This window comes from Lycium barbarum, chromosome 9 (genome assembly GCF_019175385.1).
Source record: "Lycium barbarum isolate Lr01 chromosome 9, ASM1917538v2, whole genome shotgun sequence".
NCBI classification, from domain to species: domain Eukaryota; kingdom Viridiplantae; phylum Streptophyta; class Magnoliopsida; order Solanales; family Solanaceae; genus Lycium; species Lycium barbarum.
In genome coordinates, this window is record NC_083345.1 from 40,909,936 (window position 1) to 40,935,764 (window position 25,829).

A 25,829-nucleotide genomic window follows, 5' to 3' on the forward strand; every position below is an offset into this window, starting at 1 on the left:
TATAATGAGCACTAACTGTCTAGCTTTCAACCACCACCTTTAGTTATTAGCCTCGTCTTTCTTGTTGAGGAAACTCAAAGTCTTAATTTGGCCTGCTCTCCATATTCAGTTTACACGTACTATCATAAAAGTAACACGTGCAAGATAAGCAAATTCATGGCTTTGCTGTTTAAAACAAAAAGAAAGCCATCTAACCAGACAGAAGAAAAAAAGAGAAACATTTGCTAACCAGACATACACACACTCGCAGAGCATGGGGCCGGATGCAGTATGTTTGGTATTGGGTTCATCTGAATCCAGAGTATAAATATATATGTAAAATTTTATTAAAATTGTACTCCTTCCGTTTTATTTTAAGTGTCTTAATTTTATTAGGCACGGGGTTTAAGAAATAAAGAGAACTTTATAATCTTGTGATCTTAAATTATGGATCTGTATAATGTACTAAAATGTCCTTTAACCTTGTGGTTATAAATTTGTCATGTAGGATTTTTGAATTGTCAACTTACTAAATACAGAAATAGGCACTCTTTTTGGGACAGACCAAAAAGGAAAGTAAGACACTTAAATTGGGATGGAGAGAGTAATAAATAATGCTCTCTCTGTCCCAATTTATGTGATACACTTTCCTTTATAGTTTGTTTCAAAAGAATGATACATTTCTATATTTAGAAATAATTTAATTTAAAACTTCTCCGTTAACCCTTAATGAAATGATTTACAAACAGATAAATATATATGACTTGTTTTAGACCACAAGTTTCAAAAGTCTTCCTTTCTTTCTTAAACTCTGTTCTTAGTCAAACTGTCACGCCCCGAACCATGGTCTGGACGTAACACGACACTCGGTGCCTTACTGCATGTGACTGAGCGAACCACATGGCTTGCTGAATCATCATGAGGCATAACATGAGCAGAATACGACATAAAAATGATGAGCCTTAATAAACATGAGATTTCAAAATATCAAATAAAAATATTTGTTTAAAACATGAATGCGGATTGTCATAAATGTTGAGCCAAAGGTGGCTAAACGAGTCTGATTGTCTGACATAACATGACTGGCTGACAAGTCTATGAAACCTCTAACATGAGTCTGAAATGCTAAACGTAACTACTGGGACAAGACCCCCAACATACCTTAAATACATAACTAACATAAAGTAAATAATGACTAAACCCCGAAGTAAATGGGGCTTATCAACAAGCTGATATGTGTAAAGTCCTACTGAGCAGATGCGTCGTCCTGTAAATCCGTACCTGCTTCATGAAATGCAGGCCCGGGCAATAGAAAGGGGGTACAGCACATTGAATAAACTGGTATATAAAGCAATTGAATAAAATAAACATGGTACATAAAATAACATGATAAGAGCTGAAACTGAAACTGAAACCTGAATGGATCCAAAATCCCTCAATGGGGAAAACATAAAGGAATCGTCCTAACTGGGTGGAGCGATCCTTATCCTATGGTGGCAAACGTAGTTTCAGGCTATTTGAGCCTTCTCGGTAATATGTGCTACTCCCAAAAACATGAACATGAATATAGGTGGCCTCTGAGCCCATGGTTTTTCATAAACATGACTTGTAAACATGGATTGTAAGTATAATATAACATGAATATAATTACATAATATAACTTGCATGAAAACATGGGGACATGTAGGATTTCTATGAAAATAAACATAATATTTCATAACTTGCATGTAAGAACCCATGGAATGCAAAATATGGGTTTTCATGGATTACGGACGGATTCCCAATAACCAAAATGGAAGATTAGGAGTACAATAACGAATTTATAATTCAAATATGGTAAATCATGATACATGAACTTAGGGTTATCATGAACGTGTCTAAAACCCTTGTTTTTGGTGAACTTTCATATAATCATGGGAGAACATGGCGTGGGGAAGAACAAAGATGTTCCCACATGTAGATAGAAGCCCTACATACCTGTAAACGCTCCAATCCAACGAACTAAACTGCTTCTCTGACGAAGAACACCAAAACTCTAGCTTTGAATCGCTTGAGAAGGATTTACCTTAGAAATCCTAGGTTTTGGTTGAAGAATACCATTCATGAATTAATGTTAGAATTACTTAAGAATCATTAGAGTAATCTTAGCTTGACGTGGAAGGATGAGGAGAGGAGGAAAACGGCTGCTTAGGGCTTTAGAACGAAGTTGAAATGTCTAATAAGTGAATTTTCAGTTAAGTGTTGAATTTATAGCATGGGGCATTTTGGACCCCAGGCTCGCCGAGCGCGGTCTATAGCTTGCCCCTACCTCGCTTTGGGGCGAGCTCAATGAGCTCCCTTGTCCATTTTACACTTAGACGATTTTCTTGAATTTTTCCTACTTTTGGACCCCTACCTCACTGAGCGCAGCCCAAGGTAAGACCTTTCCTGGCTTTGGGGCGAGCTCCCCTGTCCCTTTTTCACTCAGTCGATAGCGTTCAGTAAAATGGACATAACTTCTAGAACAAAGCTCTGTTAGGGCTCCACAATATACCATCGGAAAGTTATTTCAAAGGGCTACAACTTTTATGTTTTAAGTTTTCTCAAATTATCAACGGAGTTTCCTATAATTGGGATGGAAGACAGACATATCGAAAACTTAGTCGATTCTACCGAATCTTAAGCACCACTATTAGTCATATTGAGACAATCATTTCTCCTTGCTCCAAACTCCAATTGGCCTGGTCCTTATATGCCTGAAAAGGTATTTCTACATACTACAACTTTCATTAGGAACCTTTTGCAAATTCTCAATGCATCGAGGGGTTATGGGTGCCCGAAGTAGGCTTGTCAACCACTTTCGTAATGTACAAACTTTCGTAATATGTACAAACTTTCAAATTTTCCGCTAAAACTCTAACGATACGAGTCTAACCTTAGTTCTAAGATACGGGGTGTAACACAAACTATATCACATAAATTGGGATGGAGGGGTATTAAGCATGAATCCATAATATAAAAACTACAATGGATTCAATATTAAGAACATAACAAATTTAATCAATATGATTTAAATTCTTAATTCGCCTGTTTCTGTTAAAAAAAACCCATGACTGTGTAACATATATATTGCAATCACAAGTAAACCTTCGTGCTTTCATTAAATTAAATAACCACACCAACCACAACTAAACTTATTTCCGATTTTAAGTTTTAACCCGATACATATGATAGCGTTTTCTTCTTTTTTTTTTTTTTTTTTTTTCTTCACATGTCAATCTAGCTACCCAATCACACCTTCTATTTTAGTCTAAACTAAAGAATAAATTTCAAGAACATCTATAGACAAACATGAGCAGAAATTAGTCATATACCGAATTTTTATGGAGTAGATCTAGAGTAGGTGTTTTTTTTTTTTTTTGGAAGAGAACATAATTAAAGTGGGGGTTGAGTAAGAAAATATACACGCAAGACAAAGCGTGTCTTGCTGCGGAATTAAGGGGTTGAAAAGACGACCTTTGATACACATGCAAATACCCTAAAATCACATGACTTACTTCACTTTACACATGCCCTTTTTTCATCTCTATGCAAAATTGGTCGTCCATTTAACTACTTGTTGCTCCTTTTAACGGCATTGACTCCATCAGCATTAATTACTGACCATCCCAAAAATTTAAAAATGTTATAAACCATTTATCAAGTTATATTTTGGATGTTTTATTAATGATTATACAATTAAAAGTGTAAATTGTACCACTTGACTTAAATTGATAAATACAACTTGCACTTGCAAGTTGTTTCTTAGTTGTACCAAGTTGAATCCATCAACTTGCATAAGTTGTATATTGTAGGTTGAGGGGCAAACCTCTTCTATAAATAAGGAGTTTTGCCTTCTCATTTGTAACATCAAGAAAAGTGATAATACAATCTATCTCTCGTCTCCACAAAGTTATTGATTTGCTTCTCTTATTTTTTTGCAATTATATATAGTTTTATAATACGTTATCAGCACAAGAATCTACCACTGAGTTGGATTTCAGTAATTCAAAATTGACGAGTTGTTTGGGGTATGTTATTGGTTGATACTCTCTCTCCATGAAAACCGTTGCTGATAGAAGGTTTGAACTTTGAATTTACAATTTATTTACTCACCTTAAAGGTAAGTATTTTTCTATCTCCTAAATTTATTGTTGTATACCTCAAATCAAATCTAGTAGAGATTATTGCTTATATTACTACAAGTCAAGCAATTCAATATTTTTCCATAATCCTGTAGAATTAGTAAATAGCAAGCAATAAAAGCCCACTAGTAGTGGAAATGTTTCATAATTAAGTATGTTATGGCTAAAATATATTTACGCTTATAACCACTAGAAGTGGTAATATTTCCATACGCTTATTGTGATTACAACTGGAGATATATTAGAGAAAATTCTCTACATTATGTGTATGCTTCAATTTGCTCATGAAGTAGCAATATCTTAAAAAAGATTCTAAGTTATCATATTTTCATATGCTTAAGGCACGTTCAAATATGTTCCACTCCTGAAGAAAGAGTATTTTTGATAAATGTTACAAATACAACTCCGTTCTCTGAAGTGAATGTGACAATATGTAGTAAAGCTTATAAATATGGACGTGCTCTTGATTGTGATGATGTCACGAATCACCTCGAGAAGAGGTAGAATAATTGAGAAAAAAATTAAATATTCTATGCTTTACTCCCGAAGTAGTAACTCTGAAATCTGCTCTTGAAGTAGCAAACTCAGAAAGTTACTCCCAAAGTAGCAAGCTTTGAACTCTACTCCACAGGTAGTAGAACTTTGAACTCTACTCCCAAAATAGTAGAACATTAAAATTTACTCTTGAAGTAAGACAGTGAGATTTACTCTTGAAGTAGTAAACCTTTAAACTTTATTCTCGAAGTAAAACTTTAAACTTCACTCCTGAAGCAAAAAGAATTAGTAAAATATTTGAGAAATATTTTGAAGCAATGACTTCTTGTGCTTGAGCAAAATAATGAGTTATAGATGAACATCGTTTATCAAGCACATTCGAATAATTTAGTTTCATTTCCTGAAGCTAATGAAGATATACTACAATCTACCTCCTGTAGAGATAAATTAACAAAGCATATACATGTGTATATTGCAACACGTACCTGTCGTAATATCTCGAATAAATTTATTAAGTATCATTTTAAAGAAAAAGAAAGTAGAGTAGAATGTTTCTACCATGAGCACATTGATTTATGTTTAGTTGTTATTGATTTCCTCGAAGGAAATAACAATTAATGTATCTTTTCATGAAGGATATGATTACTATGTGGTTTCCGATTTAATACAAAATATTCAGATATTAATGGTTAATCTCTATGAAGGAGATATTTTAAATATTAGAGTTTAGAACTTAACATTTACTTTTTGTAATTTATAAATTTAAATTGTCTTTAAATTTCCATTTGATTATTGTTTTCTTTCACGACACCAGTAGTGACTAACCAAATTTTCTTTCATGGTACCAGCAGTATCTGAGCAATATTTGGTAATTACAACAAAAAACAAAATCAAGGGCTCCAGAAGAACTAATTGATTGTTTACGAGATTCATGATACCATCGTCTCCAAAAAATATATGATTATGGTAAGTAAATCAAAGTCTCTTGAAGAGGTTATACATCTTAGATCGTAATTGGTACGATCACAACATAAATTAAAGTAAACATGAAGTTTACTTGCAATATCATATTGAGATTAAAATGATTGGAAGATTGAATATCTTCAAGTTACACCGAATAAGAAATATGTATGTGAAACATTACCCGAGCATGTTAAGATCTCACATACCGCAATACACCAGAAGCTTATTGATATAAATCTCATGCAATAGTAAATCAGAAGTTTACTAAACTAAGTAGCACATGTCATATCAAATTTGAAGTACATATAATTTTATCAGTTGACATGTCATGACTGTACTTATTTGAATTTGATGTGCTAATTGAGTATTCGGTGAATATATTGAAGAACTAGAAGATTCTTCAAGATTTCTTTTGTGATTTCTTGTTCTCATGATAAGTTGATTATACCAGCTAATGTTAGGACTAAATCACCTAAATTCTGAAAAATATAAAAGGTGAATATTGGCCCGTTCACATGCAATGTGATGTATTAAATGGATGCATCTAAGAGACAGTCACATGTGTGTTTATCGTCAACCAGCAGCTTGACATTTACAAAGTTTCTTGTTCAAAGTAATTGAGTTAAGAGCACAATTTTCATATTATGTAATCAAGACAATTCATCTTGATAATGCTGGTTTATATCAAAACTGGTTTGGTGTTGAATGCCTCTAATAAATGGCTAAACCATTGCTTATGAGAATAAAATTTCATGTGTTGGTTTGAGAAATGATATATTGCATACAACAACACTTATAAACATCAGATCAATAAATTATGATTAATTACCCCCTCTTATCAATTGGTTCAGGGTCAGGAACCGTGATTGTCAATAATTGATGTGTGGTATATGATTGATGGATCTACCACGATCCACACAGATGGATTCTCCAAATAACGTGGGGATATATGTTAGTTTTTATAACATGAGGGGGAGATATATAAGAAGCTAAGAAATATGTTATGAATTATCATCGGTATGATCCGTATTTAAGAGATAATTCAAGTCAAATGTTGGAAGCATTTGTTAACCCAAAGTTAATCTCATATTTGTGCTGCAAATGCTCCTATTGAATGTCCCTGAAGGACAAGTCTACAACATGCATGAAGCATGGTAGACGAATCGTTTCCAAATACATTAACCTTGAAAAGGGTGAGGAGCAAACGATTTAAAGGATCATAATAAGGAGGGAATGTGCTCTTGAAGAGTCTATGACATAACACCTCATGAAACCTTATGGAAGGTTTAGATACCTAAAAATGATTAAGTGATGAGATCTCAGTAAGTTATGTCGAATTGCGAACCGATACAAATGATATCTCGTTGACAACATAGTTGATACAATATGTGCGCAATATTGTAGAAGATTGTGAGGATCTAAATTCTACGTCTATTAAAGCATACTCACGTCGAAATGATTTTCAAGTGACATGATGCATCTTGATAAGGGTAAAGTTCATTGGACCTGCAGTCCAAGCATCAGAAGATGTCACGTCATTTAAATGCTAAATAAAACTTGTCACAACCTATATGGCTGACCTGACAAAATTTGTATGAAAATTTTGGATTCAAAATGCCTGAAGCATAGACAAGTTTTTGGAAAATTTGTTTATAATCCTTAATACGAATTAAATGAATCAAGGTTGATGTACTGGAATCACCTTAATGAATATTCATTGACGAAGGATACACATATGACTCTGTATACCCTTGTCTCTTTATAATAATAAAAATCTTTCATATTGTTCTGCAAGTTGATGACTTGAATATTATTTAGCTCTTGAAGAGTTTCTAAAAGCAGTAGATTATCTGCTAAAAGAACTGAGAAACTTAAATTGGTCCTGAAGTATCATATCTTTGTACAATTGATGCATTTAAATACCTTGCTATAACTATGGACATGCTATAGTATTTTACTCTTACATGGAGATATTGAAGTAAGATCAATTGCATCTTCCAAATGAAAATCCTGACATGAATGTGTTTATCCTAACACATATTGTCAAGTTTTTGTATACAGGTTATTCATATGATCGACGTAAATGTTTGATCCAAACATGTTATTTATGCTCATGAGGGGTTACTGTCATACTATGTTCCACATGATAAGATAACAACAATTTATAAAGCAAGCCAAGAATGGTCTTGATGTGGTTCCAACAATATTATATGACAACGATGCAACTCTATCAAGAGATAGTGACATAGGTGATCAACCAGTTCGTTCAAATGATGATTTGATAGATTTGATCATAAAGGTACTGCCAACCTCAACATACAATAAGTTGATATTCAAGATCGGATTATATCATCGGCAAGGATCAAGCAATGCTTTAATCAGGGGGATTAAAATACATGTTGCACTCTTTTTTTTTCTTACCGAGGTTTTGTCCCATTGGATTTTTTCGTGGTAAGGTTTTTAATAAGGCATCTGGAAATGCATATTATGAGATATGTGTACTCTTTTTCCTTCAGTAGGATTTTTCCCACTGGATTTTTTCTAATAAGGTTTTAACGAAACACATTATCTATTAATAAACATCCAAGGGGGAGGGTTATGATGTGCTGTGAATTTTGGCACATTTTACGCCTTTGTAACTAGAAGTGTTGCTTTTTTTTAAGTGTTTTTACATCGTTTCTTATGTTATTTTGGTGTTTTGTAGGGTTGGTTGACTAAGGAACGGAAATGAAAAGAAATGCTGAAAAACAGACAACTTGGAGCAAAAGGACGGTTCGTAACTCATGTTACGGGCCGTAACGTGATCCGTACCAGAGAGGATACGTGCTGCTATAAAGGACGGTCTGTAACTCATGTTACAGGCCGTAACTTGTACCGTAAGCTGAGGAAAATTTCCAAAAAGTTGCCTAAGTAGTGCCACAAGTTACGCCCAGAAGGACGGTCCGTAACTTAGGTTACGTGGCGTAACGTCATGGCGTAACGCATTGGCCACTGAAGACTGAGGCCATGATACGCTGGAAGATACGGACCGTAACCTGTGTTACGGTCCGTCGCAAGAAGCCATGACGGTTGACCTAATCAAGCCGACAAAGTACGAAACCGAAGGACGGACCGTAACCTGTGTTACGGTCCGTAACGATGCCGCGTAAGGGTGTTTTTGTCCAGAAACTTGGCGCGAGTTTTGGCCCTATAAATACTTAAAGATAGGGTTTTAATTCATAATTCTGATTTTCTTGGGAGCATTAACTTTAGTCTTGAAATATTTGAAGTGGTTGGAGCATTTAAAGCACCAACTTCACTTCTATTCCATATTTTATTAGCATCGTAAGTATATTATGTTAACTTTTAAGCTTTCTTTGTTAACCAAAATGATGAGTAGCTAATTTTAATACTAAGGTTGTGGATCCATGATGGGTATTATGTGAATGGGTTTCAACTATTGATATATGCATAATGGTTGTTAGTATTTATTCTGTCTTTGTGCGTTAGGGATGGGTAATGATCGCAAGCATTAGCCTGAGCCATTATACTAACTTTTTTTGGGAAAGAAAGTCAGTATTGGTAAGATTGAATAACAATGACTCGGGGCGTTAACCCTCGTTTAATAGACTAACTTAGGGATAAGAGCAAGTCTAAATTGGCATTATTGGTCGCTCTTCGATTTCAACTCTTTTACATTTGGAAAAATCATAAAAAGGAAATACGACCTAACTGTTAGGAAACATTAGAAATTCCTTAAGAGATCAAGTGCATATTCTTAGAACAACCATTAGAATATATCACATTGAAACCTGAAGCATAATATCTAATCAAAATGGGGAACACAACCTTGGTCTCTCTCTCGCATTAAGTACAATTCAAGTCAAAGCATTCAATTACATTACTCAACAATTATTTCAAACTGTCCGGAATAGGATTAAAGCCTTTAAAGACTAGTATCGCATACAATTAGTACCCTTTTCTCTCCATATTCCCTGTGGGATTCGACCCCAACCTTGTTTGGGTTACTATATTTGACAACGTCCGCTTTACGCCATTAGTAGGTGTAATTTGACCGTATCAAATTTTGGCGCCGTTGCCGGGGAATACGGTTTAGAAATTACTGATTGTGCGTACTCTTCTTTAAAACTTTTTCTATTCCATCACACCTTGTTTGCTGTTGTGGTGAACCAGGTGAACATGGCTGGAAGACAGAATCGCAATCAAGGAAACCAAGGTGGACTCCAAGTGAACCCATCTGCACCAGAAGAGGACGAAGATGAGAATATAGTTGCAGAATTCATCAATGAGGCTGATTATGCTTCTGCTGTGGTCCCTCCTAGGACTGGAAATGCTACGTTCAAAATTGATAGTTCTATCTATCAATTGCTGAAACTTGAAGGTTATTTCCGAAATTCTTTGGAGGATTGTCCACTTCGACATTTGAAGAACTTCCTGCACGTGTGTGCTCAACAATCCCAAGGTGTTGTTTCTGTTGATGCACTGCGGTTACGGGTCTTCAAATATTCCTTGGCTGGTCAAGCAAGGGAATGGTATGAAAAGCTTCCCAACAATTCTATTCATACCTGGAGCGAGCTAGCCAACACATTTCTGAAAAAGTGGTTCCCACCGAGCAAAAAAGCTGAACTTCGAGATAAGATATTTGAGTTCAAACAGCTCCCGGGGGAACAATTATATTCGGCATGGGAGGGGTTCAAGTACTATCTATCTCAATCTCCAACTCACGGGTTTCCGGATACTATTCTCACGGAGAAATTCTACAAGGGCTTAGATACAATGAATCAGATTGCTGTCAATACTGCGGCGGGAGGATGCTTCATGGACAAGTCATTTATCGTCATCATCCGTTTGCTTGATAAACTCACCACCCACAATCAAGCTTGGCATTCAACTGATAGTGAGAGTCTCTCTTATGGTAGTCCATCACTAGCTGCCGTTGCAAAAGAAAACCATGAAAGAGATCATGCCTTTGCTCAATTCCAAACCACGATAGATCTATTATCAAAGAAGTTGGCAGAAAAGGATGCACAAGGGGTAAATGTTGTTAAGGAGTTACAACCTCATCCACAGGGAATGTATCAAGTCCCTGAGGGGATGTACCAAGATGGGCAACAACAGTATGAAGATGCTAATTATATCAACAACTCGCAAGGGGGTTACCAAAGGCAAAATTATCAAGGTCCGGGCCATCACCCATGGCAAAAGCCTCAACACCAATTTCAAGGGAACAATTATAGCAGAAATGATCAGGGAAATCCAAATCAAGGGACTTACAATAGCAACAATTATGGCAACAAGAGCTCGAACCCCTACATCCCACCAAGGGGGCAAGCATCAAATTCCCAACAGTGGAGAGACAATTCAGCTGGCAACTCTGCTAGCAATGCTACTAATGATTCTGCGGAGCTGAAAAGTATGATGCAGAAAATGCTAATGAATCAGGACAGAACAAAGAGCACAATCAAGGAAATGTCTCAGGTTCAACTATCTTATTCAGCTTCCATTCAGAAGCTTGAATCGTAATGCAGAGACCTTTCCAGAGAAGTGCATACTCCTCAACGTGGACAACTACCAAGTGATACAGTTCCAAATCCGAAAGGTAATGGGGTAAACTCTGTGGAGCATGTAGCTGCTATTAGCACCCGAAGTGGAAAAATACTTCAAGGTGTTGTAAAAAGGTGATTGATCTCGAGCCAATTGTTGAAGAAGAAACGCAACCTGATGTATCTGATGTTATTATGGAGGAAGAAACAGAGGAGGAAGTCCCTATTATGGCTGAAGAGGAGCAAAATCTTGATAATCTCAAGGCACAAGGAGAAAAACATGAAAAGGGGAAGGCAAAACTTTCTGGCGCACTACGCCTTTTGAGCCAAATGTTCAAATCTTCACCGCCTTTTCCTCAAAGGCTGGTGAGGAAAACAGAAGATGACAAGTGCTTGCAATTTTATGATCAACTCAAGCAATTGACGATGAGCATTCCTTTTATGGACGTTGTCCAAGAAATGCCTGGGTCTGCTAAGTATTTGAAGGATCTCTTAACAAAGAAGAAGAAGCCATTGAAACACAACACTGTGGGTATCACTCATCGCGTTAGTGCTTTTATTTCCAAGACCACAGTGCAAAAAAGGGAAGATCTTGGAGCATTCACCATTCCATGCACCATAGGGCAGCAGGATTTTGCCAAGGCTTTGTGTGATAACGGGGCTAGCATAAATCTTATGCCCCTTGAGATTTTCAAGAGATCGGGATTAGGGATACCAAGGCCAACTACCATGAGGTTGTAGATGGCTAACAGATTGATTAAAAGGCCAGTGGGGGTAGTTGATGATGTGTTTGTTCAAATCGGGGAATTCCTACTGCCGACAGAGTTCGTGATTCTTGACTGTGCTATTGATCCAGAAATTTCTATTATTCTGGGGAGACCTTTCCTTGCGACAGGGAGGGCTCTTATGGATTCTGAGAAGAATGAAATCAAGTTCCGGGTGAACGATGAGGAGGTGAATTTTCACGCCAGCAAGGGTATGAAATTACCTAGTCTTTATCAAAGTATTTAAGTCATTAATTCTGTTGATATGGTGGATGAAGCGGTAGAATTCAAAATGGAGGAAGAATGCTTGGGTGAAGCATTATCGGCCATCTTGCTGAACTTTGATGCAGAAGAAATGGAGGGATATATTGAGGCAGTGAATTCACTCACCGATCTGGGATCTTACTCTTATGAGCCCAAAAAATTGTCTCTTCATTTAGAGAAACGAACAACTTCTCCAGCAAAACCATCAATTATTGAGCCACCGAAGTTGAAACTCAAGAAACTTCCATCCCATCTTAAATATGAGTTTCTTGGAGAAAATGCCACCCTCCCAGTTATTGTGTCATCACTTTTGAATGAGGGCCAAACTCAAAGACTCATCGCAGTTTTGAGGAAGCATTTAAGAGCTTTGGGTTGGACTATTGCAAACATCCGGGGGATTCCCTCCGGAATTTGTGAGCACCGAATTCAGTTGGAGGAGGAAAGTTCACCAAGTGTTGAGCATCATAGAAGATTAAATCCACCGATGCAAGAGGTGGTAAAGAAAGAGATTATTAAGTGGCTAGATGTTGGGATAGTTTACCCGATTGCAACCAGTCCATGGGTAAGTCCAGTCCAGTGCGTGCCAAAGAAAGGGGGCATCACCGTTGTCCCTAACTCTAAAAATGAGTTGATTCCTACAAGAACTGTCACCGGTTGGAGAGTGTGTATGGACTACCGGAAGCTGAACACTGCATCTTGCAAAGATTATTTCCCTATGCCTTTTATTGATCAAATGCTTGATCGGCTAGCTGGAAGGTCTTATTATTGTTTCTTGGATGGGTACTCAGGTTACAACTAAATCAACATTGCATTGGAAGACCAAGAAAAGACTACTTTCACTTGTCCCTATGGGACATTCGCTTTTAGCCGAATGCCATTTGGTCTTTGCAATGCCCCAGCTTCTTTCCAACGATGCATGATGTCCATATTCTCTGACATGGTTGAAACTTTCTTGAAGTCTTCATGCATGACTTCTCTATGGTGGAAGATTCATTCGATGAATGTTTAGACCATCTTGATCGGGTGCTACAAAGGTATGAGGAGACAAACCTCATTCTCAACTGGGAAAAGTGTCATTTTATGGTAAACGAGGGAATTGTCCTTGGCCATAAGATTTTCGAAAGAGGGATTGAGGTTGATCAAGCCAAAATCGATGTGATTTCAAAACTCCCTCCACCCATTTCAGTAAAAGGGGTTCGGAGTTTCTTGGGGAACGCCGGATTCTATAGAAGATTTATCAAAGACTTCTCCAAAATTGCAAACCCAATGTGCAAACTCTTGGAAAAAGAGTCCAAATTCAATTTTGATGAGAAGTGCATCAAGGCTTTCGACGAGTTGAAGCTGAAATTAACCTCCGCACCTATTGTTGTGTCTCCGGATTTGTCGTTGCCCTTTGAATTAATGTGTGACGCCAGTGGTCTTGCAGTTGGCGCTATGCTTGGTCAGCGGCTCAACAAAATCTTGCACCCAATTTATTAGGCCAACAAAACACTAAATGGGGCTCAACTGAACTATACCGTAACAGAGTAGGAACTACTTGCTATTGTTTATGCCTTTGAAAAGTTCCGGGCTTATTTACTGGGTGCCAAGGTAGTGGTTCACACTGACTATGCTGCCCTGCGCTACTTGATGGCTAAAAAGGATGCTAAGCCTCAGTTGATAAGATGGGTGTTGTTGCTACAAGAATTTGACTTTGAAGTCAGAGACCGAAAAGGGTCATAAAATCAAGTAGCTGACTATCTCTCCAGACTTGAAGCACTAGGGAGACCGATTGATGTGCTGGATATTGATGACACTTTTCCGGATGAAAGAGTCTTGGCAATCTCCAATGATGTGGCACCATGGTATGCCGATATTTCTAATTATTTGGTAACTGGCATTGTTCCTGAAGATTTGAAGGCATATCAAAAGAAGAAATTCTTGAGAGATTGCCGACAGTATTATTGGGATGAGCCTTACTTATTCAGGACTTGTGCAGACAATATGATCAGAAGATGTGTGGCTGAATCTGAGGTAATAGATATTTTGAGGGCTTGTCATGATTCTCCGGTTGGTGGGCATCACAGTGGAAATAGAACTGCAGCCAAGGTGCTAGAGTGTGGCTACTATTGGCCAGCCATCTATCGTGATGCGAATATGTTGGCACGTTCTTGTGATAAATGCCAACGCCAGGGCACAATAGGTCGGAAGCATGAAACACCGATGAACTTTGTGCTTGAGGTGGAGCTCTTTGATGTGTGGGACATTGATTTTATGGAGCCCTTCGTAAGCTCATATGGCCTAAAATATATTCTTGTTGCGGTGGATTATGTCTCTAAGTGGGTGGAGGCGGTGGCCTTGCCTAACAATGATGGTAGGAGAGTCAATGCATTTCTAAAAAAGAACATCTTTACTAGATTTGGCACTCCTAGAGCTATTATTAGTGATGGTGGTTCTCATTTCTGCAACAAACCATTTGCTGATCTTCTTGAAAAATATGGCGTGCATCATAGGGTTGCCACTCCATATCATCCTCAGATGAGTGGTCAGGTTGAAGTCTCAAACAGAGAAATAAAAAGCATCTTGGCAAAGACGGTCAATGTGAATTGCACTGACTGGTCCAAAAAGTTAGATGATGCTCTATGGGCATATCGCACGGCTTTCAAAACGCCTATTGGGACTTCACCGTATAAGTTGGTATTTGGGAAGGCATATCATTTGCCTATTGAGCTTGAGCATAAAGCCCTTTGGGCATTGAAAAAGCTGAACATGGATTGGCATGATGCAACAAAGCTAAAGTTGTTTCAAATCAACGAGATGAATGAATTTAGGTACAATGCCTATGAAAATGCAACACTGTACAAGGAAAAGATGAAATACTATCATGACTCGAAGATCCTCAAAAGGGATTTTCAGCCGAAGGACTTGGTCTTGTTGTACAATTCGCGCCTAAAGTTCTTTCCGGGCAAGTTAAAGTCTCGATGGTCAGGTCTGTTTGAAATCGCAAGTGTTTCCCCAAATGGGAGTGTCATTGAGGTGAAAACCGAAGATGGCACTCGAACTTTTAAAGTGAATGCACAAAGAGTAAAGCATTACCATTGGTGTATTGATGATGGTAAGATGGTTGATATGTATCGTTTGAAATACGGTTCCTGAATTAGAAATTGAGGTATCACGTTGAGCCGTGACATTAAACCAAGCGTTGTGTGGGAGGCAACCCACATTTACTGCTTTATAAGTAGTTTAAATTTTGTATTTCCTTTGTTTTCTTTTATGTTTTTAATGTTTGTTGATGTGGTAGGATTCTGATGACTGAAGAGGCCAAAAGAAAGTAAGTGCTCAGTTTTCAAGGAAAGGACACTCCACGTTACGGCCCGTAACTCATGTTACGGTTCGTATAATGGAGCATAACAAGAGAAAAGAAAATGCAGAAATCACTGAAGGATGGAGGAAAAGTGTTACAGTCTGAGTTACGGACCGTCGATCATGTTACGGACCGTAACACATGAGCGTAACCTTGACAACAATCTGGGCAATCACTGGAAAAATGGCACCCGTTACGCCAGGTAATACGGAATGTAACACGAGTTACGGTCCGTCGGCTGTAGTGCCATGTCATTAATGAAAGCTGAAAATGGGGTCGTTTGGTTGACCGTAACACGTGTTACGTCTCGTATCTCATGTTACAGTCCGTAACTCTAAGCGTAACGATCGGGCATGTTTAAATAACATCCCCGACGGTTACAATTTCATATTCAACCGACGTTTCAAAATTTTTTAACCCTCCCCTCTCTCCCTTATAACTTCCCTCATTCTCTCTTCATCTCCCCCTCACCATCTCTCCATATTTCTTTTACCATAGTGTTGTTCTGTTTTGCTTTAATTTCGAGTTTCATCCAAGCATCGCCAACGATCAAGTATAACAGTGTGTTGACTCTCTCTCGTCTTTCATCTATCGATAATATTGGTATGATCTTCCATGAGTAAATTCGTATACAATGCCATGTTTTTGTGTTTTTCAATGCTTTTAAATCCCCATTGAATAATTGCGCGGGATTTAACAATGGTGGGGGTTGGGTTTGGTATGGTTGCTGTTTGTGAGACTTGTGGGCACAAGAACATTGTCTCCCACTGAGTCGGAGGGCATCCCGATTGAAATGTTCATTCGTGAAATTATTAAATTGGTTTGTCCACCAACCGTTCGATAAAAGGTTTCAAAGAAAACCTTGGTAAAACTGGGTGAAGTCTGAGTAACCCGAGGTATGTGAGGGTATCTAATAGTGTTTTACACCATACCCAAGGAGCATAAAGTCGAAAATCTTGGCCTCATGCTTAAACGAGAAAATTTGGCAAAACTCTGCATCTGTGAACTGATTGCCCGACGTTCAGTGTTCTGGGTCGTAACGTGTGTTACGGACCGTAACACCCCATCGTAACACCGATGATTTCAATGAAAAATTTCTGGAAATTTGGGTGATGTTACGGTAAGGTGTTACGGACCGTAACACGGTTGACGGACCGTAACATCATACCGTAACACCGATGATTTCCCCCAAAACTTTCTGGAAATTTGGGTCAGGTTACGGTAAGGTGTTACGGTCCATAACACGTCTGCCGGCCTGTAACCGTGTTAAGGTGGTACAGAGCTTATACCAGTCGGTGCAGAGTCTACTCGGGGATGATGAGATCGAGGACACGGTTGATGAGGAGCAAGACGAGGAGTTGGAAGAAGATACCCACTCTTTGGCTAAAGAGAAGAGCAGGAGAGCCACGCCAGATGATGAAAACCTCGATCCCCTTCTCAAGAGTCTTGATCCGTTTGATGCTTTGCGCCCACAGAATGAGGAGGAGGAGCGGCGAACTTTGAAGAAGATCAGACATAAGTCCCGGCTGGGTTCTGACACCACTGGAGCGACTTCTAGTTCAGCCCATCCCATTGAGCCGGCTCACCATACTTCTGCTCCACCCACTGAGACTGGGACTTCTAGTGTTGGCCAGCCTGATACCATCATTGCTCCTACCTCCGAGGTTAACCAACCTCATGATGCTGCAGCAGATCCAAGCGCCTAGTGCGCTCCAGGGAAACCCTCCATTCTATTGATGGTTTTTATAGATTCCTTGAGGGCAATGCATATCTCTAAGTTGGAGGTGTGGGTAATTGCTGGTTTTGTTGGTATTGTTTTGATATATCGGATATTGTTTGTTTTGTTGGTATTTTATCCTAAATTGTGATATTAAGTATGTGTTTAGGACAATTGTTATTGTTTTTGTTTTTGTTAGTACTATTTTTATCCTAAATTGTGATATTAAGTATGTGTTTAGGACCCTCTTCAGCTGTTCTTTTCCATGTGTTATTTTCCCGAAGAATGTTATTTTTATGTTAAACCTGGCATGTTTAGGTTGTTTAGTTAAGAGTAAAGTAATGATGACTTAAGTGGTGGTGGTCCGTGTTACTAGCATATATAAAAGTGTTTTTACAAGTCAATGATATCCCTCTGAAAAATAATTTGTGATGTGCATCAAGAATGGATTGTTGATATTGACATGTGTGGTTCTTTTAATGACATTGCAAATAAAGGGTGTCCATGTGTGTGAAATCTTCAAACGGAAGTGAAGTCAGAGTATTTAAACAATCCTTATGCCATTGTGTTGTGAGTTCTTAGTTTCTATTTGTGTATGATTCTTGTAATCTAGAACTTGCCCGGTTAGTCGTGCGTGAATTCTAAGGAAAGTTTGATTGTGAAGTGATCTTAGGATTTCTTTGTATTGACTCCAAAGCCTATTTATCTTAAATGAGCCTAGCCCGTACAGAAAATGATCCCTAGTCTCCCATTTTGAGCCTATAGACTTTTTCTTTTATTAGCCGTGAACTAACCTCCTTCCCTTCTGTGAATAAACCCATTTGGCACCAAGTCCCTCCTTGACACTGAAGAATGACAAATGAGTCTAAAAGCCTAAGTTGGGGGTGATAAGCGAAAGATGCGGATAATGAGGCTAAAAGCCTAAGTTGGGGGTGATAAGTGAAAGATGCGGAAAATAAGGCCAAAGGCCTGTTGGGAGTGATCGTGAGTATTGCGGGGCATGATTCAGTGTGGATATGGATATATATATATATATATATATATATATATATATATATATATATATATATATATATATATATATATATATATATATTATATATATATAAAAGTAGATATATAGATATATAAGTTCTAAATAAATCCACGCTGAAGCTGTAGGGTCAGAAATAAGAGGAAGAAAGGTGAATGAAGTCAAAATGAAGTGTCAATGAGGGTGAGTCACCACTATCCAAATATTCATCCTACCCGTCCCTAAGCCAATGTTACAAGCCTAAAAAGTCCTAATGTGATCACAGTCGAACTGTTCAAAGTTGAAGGCATGAAAATAAAGGCAAGTCTATGGTATATGCACGCATGGTATGCAAATTTCTTTGTGACTGTGAGTGTCCTTCTGTCTCTTTAGTCTTCTGTCCCATTTATTTTGTAAATGTGTGTTGGGACATTCTTTGGTCTATGTGAGGTTGTAAGGATTGTAGATTGCAAAGTAACTGGCTTTCCAGAAGTTGAAATTCATGTGCATAGAGACTCCCATACTATGATTGTGTCATTAATTGAGGTTGCATAGTGAGTTGCAATTGTTCTGAAATGTGCGTCTTGTGTCACAAATAAGAGGTGGATAAGAGCCCAATATGTTTCTTGGATTGAAGAGTCTGTGTTAGAAACACATGCCAAAACCACCGTAGTCATTCTTATTTTGCTAGATGTCGTGTGTCAGTAGTGAGTCTTATTGTAGTTGCTTGAGGACAAGCAAAAGCTTAAGTTGGGGGTGTTGATGTGCCGTGAATTTTGGCACATTTTACGCCTTTGTAACTAGAAATGTTGCTTGTTTTTAAGTGTTTTTACATCGTTTCTTATGTTATTTTGGTGTTTTGTAGGGTTGGTTGACTAAGGAACGGAAATGATAAGAAATGTTGAAAAACGGACAACTTGGAGCAAAAGGACGGTTCGTAACTCATGTTAGATCCGTACTAGAGAGGATATGTGCTGCTATAAAGGACGGTCCGTAACTCATGTTACGGGCCGTAACTTGTACCGTAAGCTGAGGAAAATTTCCAGAAAGTTTCCTAAGTAGTGTCACAGGTTACGCCCAGAAGGACGGTCCGTAACTTAGGTTACGGGGCGTAACGCATTGGCCAATGAAGACTGAGGCCATGATACGCTGGAAGATACGGACCGTAACCTGTGTTACGGTCCGTCGCAAGAAGCCTTGACGGTTGACCTAATCAAGCCGACAAAGTACGAAATCGAAGGACGGACCGTAACCTGTGTTACGGTCCGTAACGATGCCGCGTAAGGGTGTTTTTATCCAGAAACTTGGCGCGATTTTTGGCCCTATAAATACTTAAAGATAGGGTTTTAATTCATAATTCTGATTTTCTTGGGAGCATTAACTTTAGTCTTGAAATATTTGAAGTGGTTGGAGCATTTAAAGCACCAACTTCACTTCCATTCCATATTGTATTAGCATCGTAAGTATATTATGTTAACTTTTAAGCTTTCTTTGTTAACCAAAATGATGAGTAGCTAATTTTAATACTAAGGTTGTGGATCCCATGATGGGTATTATGTGAATGGGTTTCTACTATTGATATATGCATAATGGTTGTTAGTATTTATTCTGTCTTTGTGCGTTAGCGATGGGTAATGATTGCAAGCATTAGCTTGAGCCATTTTACTAACTTTTCTTGGGAAAGAGAGTCAATATTGGTAAGATTGAATAATAATGACTCGGGGCGTTAACCCTCGTTTAATAGACTAACTTAGGGATAAGAGCAAGTCTAAATTGGCATTATTGGTCGCTCTTCGATTTCAACTCTTTTACATTTGGAAAAATCATAAAGAGGAAATACGGCCTAACTGTTGGGAAATATTAGGAAATCCTTAATAGATCAAGTGCATACTCTTAGAACAACCATTAGAATATATCACATTGAAACCTGAAGCATAATATCTAATCAAAATGGGGAACACAACCTTGGTCTCTCTCTCGCATTAAGTACAATTCAAGTCAAAGTATTCAATTACATTACTCAACAATTATTTCAAACTGTCCGGAATAGGATTAAAGCCTTTAAAGACTAGTATCGCATACAATTAGTACCCTTTTCTCTCCATATTCCCTGTGGGATTCGACCCCAACCTTGTTTGGGTTACTATATTTGACAACATCCGCTTTACGCCATTAGTAGGTGTAATTTGAACGTATCAGGTTATAAACCATTTGTCAAGTTATTTTTTGGATGTATTATTAATGAACATACAATTAAAAGTGTAAATTGTACCACTTGACTTAAAGTGGTAAATACAACTTTGTCACGACCCAATTTCACAAGTCGTGCGGGCACCTACCTTTCCCACCCCGGTAGGCGAACCCTTAACTCAACATTCACAATAATAAAAAATCGCGGAAGGAGTAAAATAACATAAGTCTCATAATATGATATAATATAAATAAGTGCGGAAGTAAAGGAAATCCACTCCAGTATTTGGTCTGGTCATACAAGAGCCTCTAAATCCAAATACTAAAAGTCTGAACAATAATACATAAGTAGTCCCAAATCATGTCTTAGAATAGAAAACAAGACATAAGTAATATAAGAGTCTTCAAGGCCAGCGGACGCCGTGCTCACCCTGGAAACTCGAGTGGAAGTTGAAGAGTCGATTAGCCACGAGTCAGAGAAGTAGATCCGACCTGGTACTCTGAATTCATAAAAGAATGCAGCAAGTGCAGGTCAGTACAAACAACAGTACTGGTAGGCATCATCGGCCGACTAAGCATAGTTAACACAATCCAGAAAATAAGGCAGATAAGCAATTAAACCAGCCAAACATGAGACAATATAATCTTAACTTAGTATCTATCATCACCTATGTAAGCAATCTAAACCCCAATGTAATAAGTCTGAGTATATCCGATTCGAACCAATCACCACGATAGAATCATCACAATCTAATCATCACAACACAATTACCACAATCCAGTCATCACAACATCTCACTCAAATCATAAGGCAATGCAGTGCAATAATGGTATGAATGCGATGTCATGCCATGCAAATGAGGTGTACACATGTACTCCAGACAAAAATATCGACATCTCGGTACCACAACCCAGCGTAACTCGCGAAGTCTAAGTGCCACCCGTCCCGGATCTTTGCCCAACAGACAGACGGGACCCTGGCTAATTGCTCAGAGGGGGAGTGCCACAGGCACCACCCTAGGAGACCCACGGAGTCCATGCACTAACAATGATTTCTGGATATCATCGGAATCGGCCATGCAACAACGATGCCCGAATATAACTATCGGACATCGGCCTCCTTACAATCACTCAAAAGAGTTTGTTAAATATCAATTTCACAAATCAACAATTCCAGAATTGAACCTCGGACATCGGCCTCCTCACCATCAGTCAAGTAAAAGAGTTGATCAAGTATCAGTTCCATATAAACAACGATTCCGGAATGGATCTTCGGACATCGGTCATTTCATAATCACTCAAGTAAAAGGGATTATCAAATATCAGTTTCGCTCAATCAATGATACCAGATCATCACCAGATATCGGCTATGCATGACAAATGTGAGAAATGCGTGCAATGCATATGTCAATCATCAACAATCAAGCTCAAGATCACAAGTACATCAATGGGATACGCCAACAATGCATCACATCGCAATACCAACAGGAGGTATGCCAACATATATCAAATCAAGTACCAACAGTGGGTATGCCAACAATATATCAAGGTACAAATACCAACAATGGGTATGTCAATCTTATCCGAAACAGGACAACAAGTAGAACTCGATATCTACAATCTACACATGGCATAAAGCCAATGCAATTGATCAATCAAACACATATAACGGGGTGGCTAGTCCCAAAACACATCAGGGCCCAACCTAAGGCAATATCCATTCCAATTTCACACCAGAAGGTTTGCATGTTATCTCTGACATTATAATCTAATTATGTAAGTCGCTATACAAAGTCTCACCAAAGGTAAACCATAACCTACCTGGACTGCCGAACTGCAACACCAATAAGTCACTCTTTTGCCTTGCCCTTCCTCTGAAGCTCAGAACCAAAGTATTCTACGCATAATTGAATTCTATGTTAGAAATCATGAAGAATGATACTAAGATTGCAACTAGGTCCATTTTAACCCTAGTAATTGGAGAAATGGGCCCACAAGGGCAAAACGGAAAATTCGCGGGTAAAATACCAAATTGAATCCTAGGTAATCATAACCTAACCATTAATTGTTGATTTAACTCAAAAATCGTCTCAACTCTGATTTCAAGTAAAACCCCCAAATTGGGTAGGAACCCTAATTCTCCAAATCCGAAATTCAACGTTAAAAGTGGAATATATGAGGTTACTAAGCTTAGATTCATCACATTTTAACATCAACATCATCAATTTATCAATTATAATCCTAGGGAAAAGTCTTCCAAAACCCTCCTTCAAATTCCATTTCTAAGGGATTGGAAAGGGAAGAGGAAATTCTAAGATGATAGTGATTAAAGAGGAGTAACGGATTAGACAAGGTTTTACCTCCAAGAATTTCTTCAATTTTACTCTAAGAATAGTATCCCCAAGCTCCAATGTCGAGATATCAAATAATGAGGGTCTAAGATTTATTTAATGCATTTAACTGCCCGTCACCTGCTACAGCGGTACTGTGACCACCCCAGCTGCGCCGCCTCAGCGGCAACCTGACTGCTTCAGCGGTCAAGCCAAAAGGGCTAGGACCGCTTCCGCGGCAGGGCTACCGCCCCAGGGGTGCCGCTGCTGCGGTGCTGGTGCCGCCAAAGCAGGCACCAAACACCATAACTTGGCCAAGCTTTTTCGTTTCGATCTGGTTTTTCAACTAATTCTCGAGGCCATCTGCTCACATACCAGATACCTAGTCCCACATAAAAACGCGCTATGAACGCGCCTGTGGCCTCGAAATTTCCAACGGAAGTCTCGTTGACCGAGTCAACCACGGATCCCTTAATTCCCAATTCCCATCGAATGTCCCAAAATGCATCCGAATGCATTGGGAACCAGACCAAACGCACACACAAGTTCTAAATGACTGTCCGAACCTCTCTGAAATGACGAAATTCCGACAAAGGTTTGTTTGCCCAAAAGTCAACTTTGGGTCAACCATGTTCACTTAAAAGCCTATATTTTCACCAAAATTGCCCAACTCCAGCCTAGACACCTCGAGAAGCGTGTCAACGGTCCTCTCGGATCAAAAAGAAGCTAACCAATGCTCGGAAACGGGCGAAAACGCCGAAAGGACTATAACGACCAAATGGGTCGTTACAAACTTGCACTTGCAAGTTGTATCTTAGTTATTTTTTAGTTGTACCAAGTTAAATCCATCAACTCGAACAAGTTGTATATTGTAGGTTGAGGACTAAACTTCTTCTATAAATAAGAAGCTTTGCCTTCTCACTTGTAATACCAAGAAAAGTGATAATACAATCTCTCCCTTGTTTCTACAAAGTTATTGATTTGCTTCTCTTATTTATTTGCAATTATATATAGTTTTATAACAAAGCTATTGATTTGCTTCTCTTATTTATTTGCAATTATATAATAGTTTTAGAGTTTTTGTACATCCAAGCTTATAAATAAGAAGATTTTTTAAGATTACCATTTCTCTACGAGAAAAAGGCTTATTAGTTACAAACATTTAGTAATTTTAAAAAGTGTTAAGAGAAAGGGTAGATTATTCGGAAAAAAAGTGATAAATGACTTCTTAGTTTTATTATGTCAAAAAATTTAAACAACTACTGTACTACATTAAGTTGAGTAAGGCTAGTATCGGTATTTGACACTTTAACTTAGTCTGTGGGAAGTTAATACCTCTTGAATTGAAAGAGTAATGTCTTGATATATTTAAAAGGTTCTATAAAACATGTTCAGAAGCACTTAATTTTATTTCGACGTTACTTATAAAATGATTCGCTTGATTGTGGTGTGGACACTGCCGAATGGTTTAAATTAATAGGATTTTGTTTTATATTCTTCAAACTGATGCTGATTTCTAACTAATTGATTGTACTCCAAAATTGAATATGATTCTTCAGCCACACAAAATTGCAATGTCGTATACTACTACATGTGCAAATAGATATATATTCTTGGCAATCTCTTTCATTTTTTGGAAAGTCTTTGTGGGTTATAATTTTAATATTAATGTGTGACATTTATTAATTTCTGGGTGGTTGTTGAGGGCATTTTCTAATATTTCAAATCAAAATGTCTTACTACAGAAGTAAAGCATATGCTTAGGTGATGAATTTCTTCCTTCGTGTGTTTGGCCATATTACTCTAATATTTAATTTTAATTTATTTTATTCCTCTTGAAATAAAGAGGGTAAAAGGATAAATAGAAACATGTAGAAGTACATATAAATGAACAACCTGATTCGACCAACAATCAAATTCCATAGTTATAAATTTATTGAATGCAGTAAACCTAAAATCGTTAGATGGAATTTGGAAGCCAAAGGTAGACAATTGCTACTTGATCACTACTGTGATCAATGTAGTCATAAATTAAATGACTGGCTCCAATAGTTGGTACATTTAAAGATTTTATTCTCAAATAATGATAATTATTTCTAATTATTTGAGTCTAATAAGGTGGTCCATCAATAAAATATCGCGGAGAGGGAAAAAATCAGGAAAAGGATGAAACTCTTTTAATCAAGTAAACAGGTTGGTTTTAGTTGATCACTGTTCTGGAAAGACGTTTATTAAGAAGATACTTTTACCCTCTATCTCATTTGGCCCAAGTTTATAACCAATATGAGCTCATAGTTTTAGATCTTACACTATTTAGCGTAATTTATACATTTTTTGAAATACTCACGAAAAAATCAAATTTAATTTGTGATTATGATTTTCATTTTTTATGCTTAGAAACTTATGGAGATTATCATCACAGATTTAAACATTATTGCGTGAATTAAAATAAAAAATTATAAACTCCATTGTTGGATTGAAAACTCGGATTTTGTGATTCTTTGAAATTTTTGACAAATTGATCATTTGGGGATGTCGTTTTGAAGTTGCGGTTCAAATTCGAAGTTATTCAATGGAGATCTAAGCTATTTGATGATGTTTTTGACATATTTTGAATGGAGTTTTGTGGGTTGAAGTCCGTAGGAGATTGTTACACCTCAGAAATTTCCCCGTGAACGTGCAACGAATAGACTAACGAAGAATACGAGTATATGGTGTTTTAATAAGAAGGGAACGACGTTTGACGACCCTGAGTAAGATTTCAAAGGTAATTGCAATAAGAGATAGGTTATGCTCCACAACGACTACTTACGGATCCTGAAAATGTGAAAAGTCGCAGATTTGCACTTTGGCCCAGTCGATCGTAAAATGAAATACGGACCGTAAAGTGGTATACGGACCGCAAACTGTCATGTCGTATTCCAACTTATAAAACTTCAACTTTCTGCTAAATGTTCAAATGGTTAAAAACGACTTGGAATACGGACCGTAAATTGAAATACGGCCCGTAAACCGCGATCGTAAATCACCATGATCCCCAGCATACCTTTCTGGTTTTGTTATGCT

The 25,829-nt window shown here is 37.8% G+C and overlaps 1 non-coding gene across 1 annotated transcript; it reads right to left on the bottom strand.

The window, feature by feature from the left end:
- Positions 1–10,224: 10,224 nt before the first annotated feature.
- On the bottom strand, positions 10,225–10,330 carry LOC132612483 (small nucleolar RNA R71). The gene has a single exon (XR_009571838.1). It is a non-coding gene; the product is annotated as a small nucleolar RNA R71 (small nucleolar RNA).
- Positions 10,331–25,829: the final 15,499 nt, after the last annotated feature.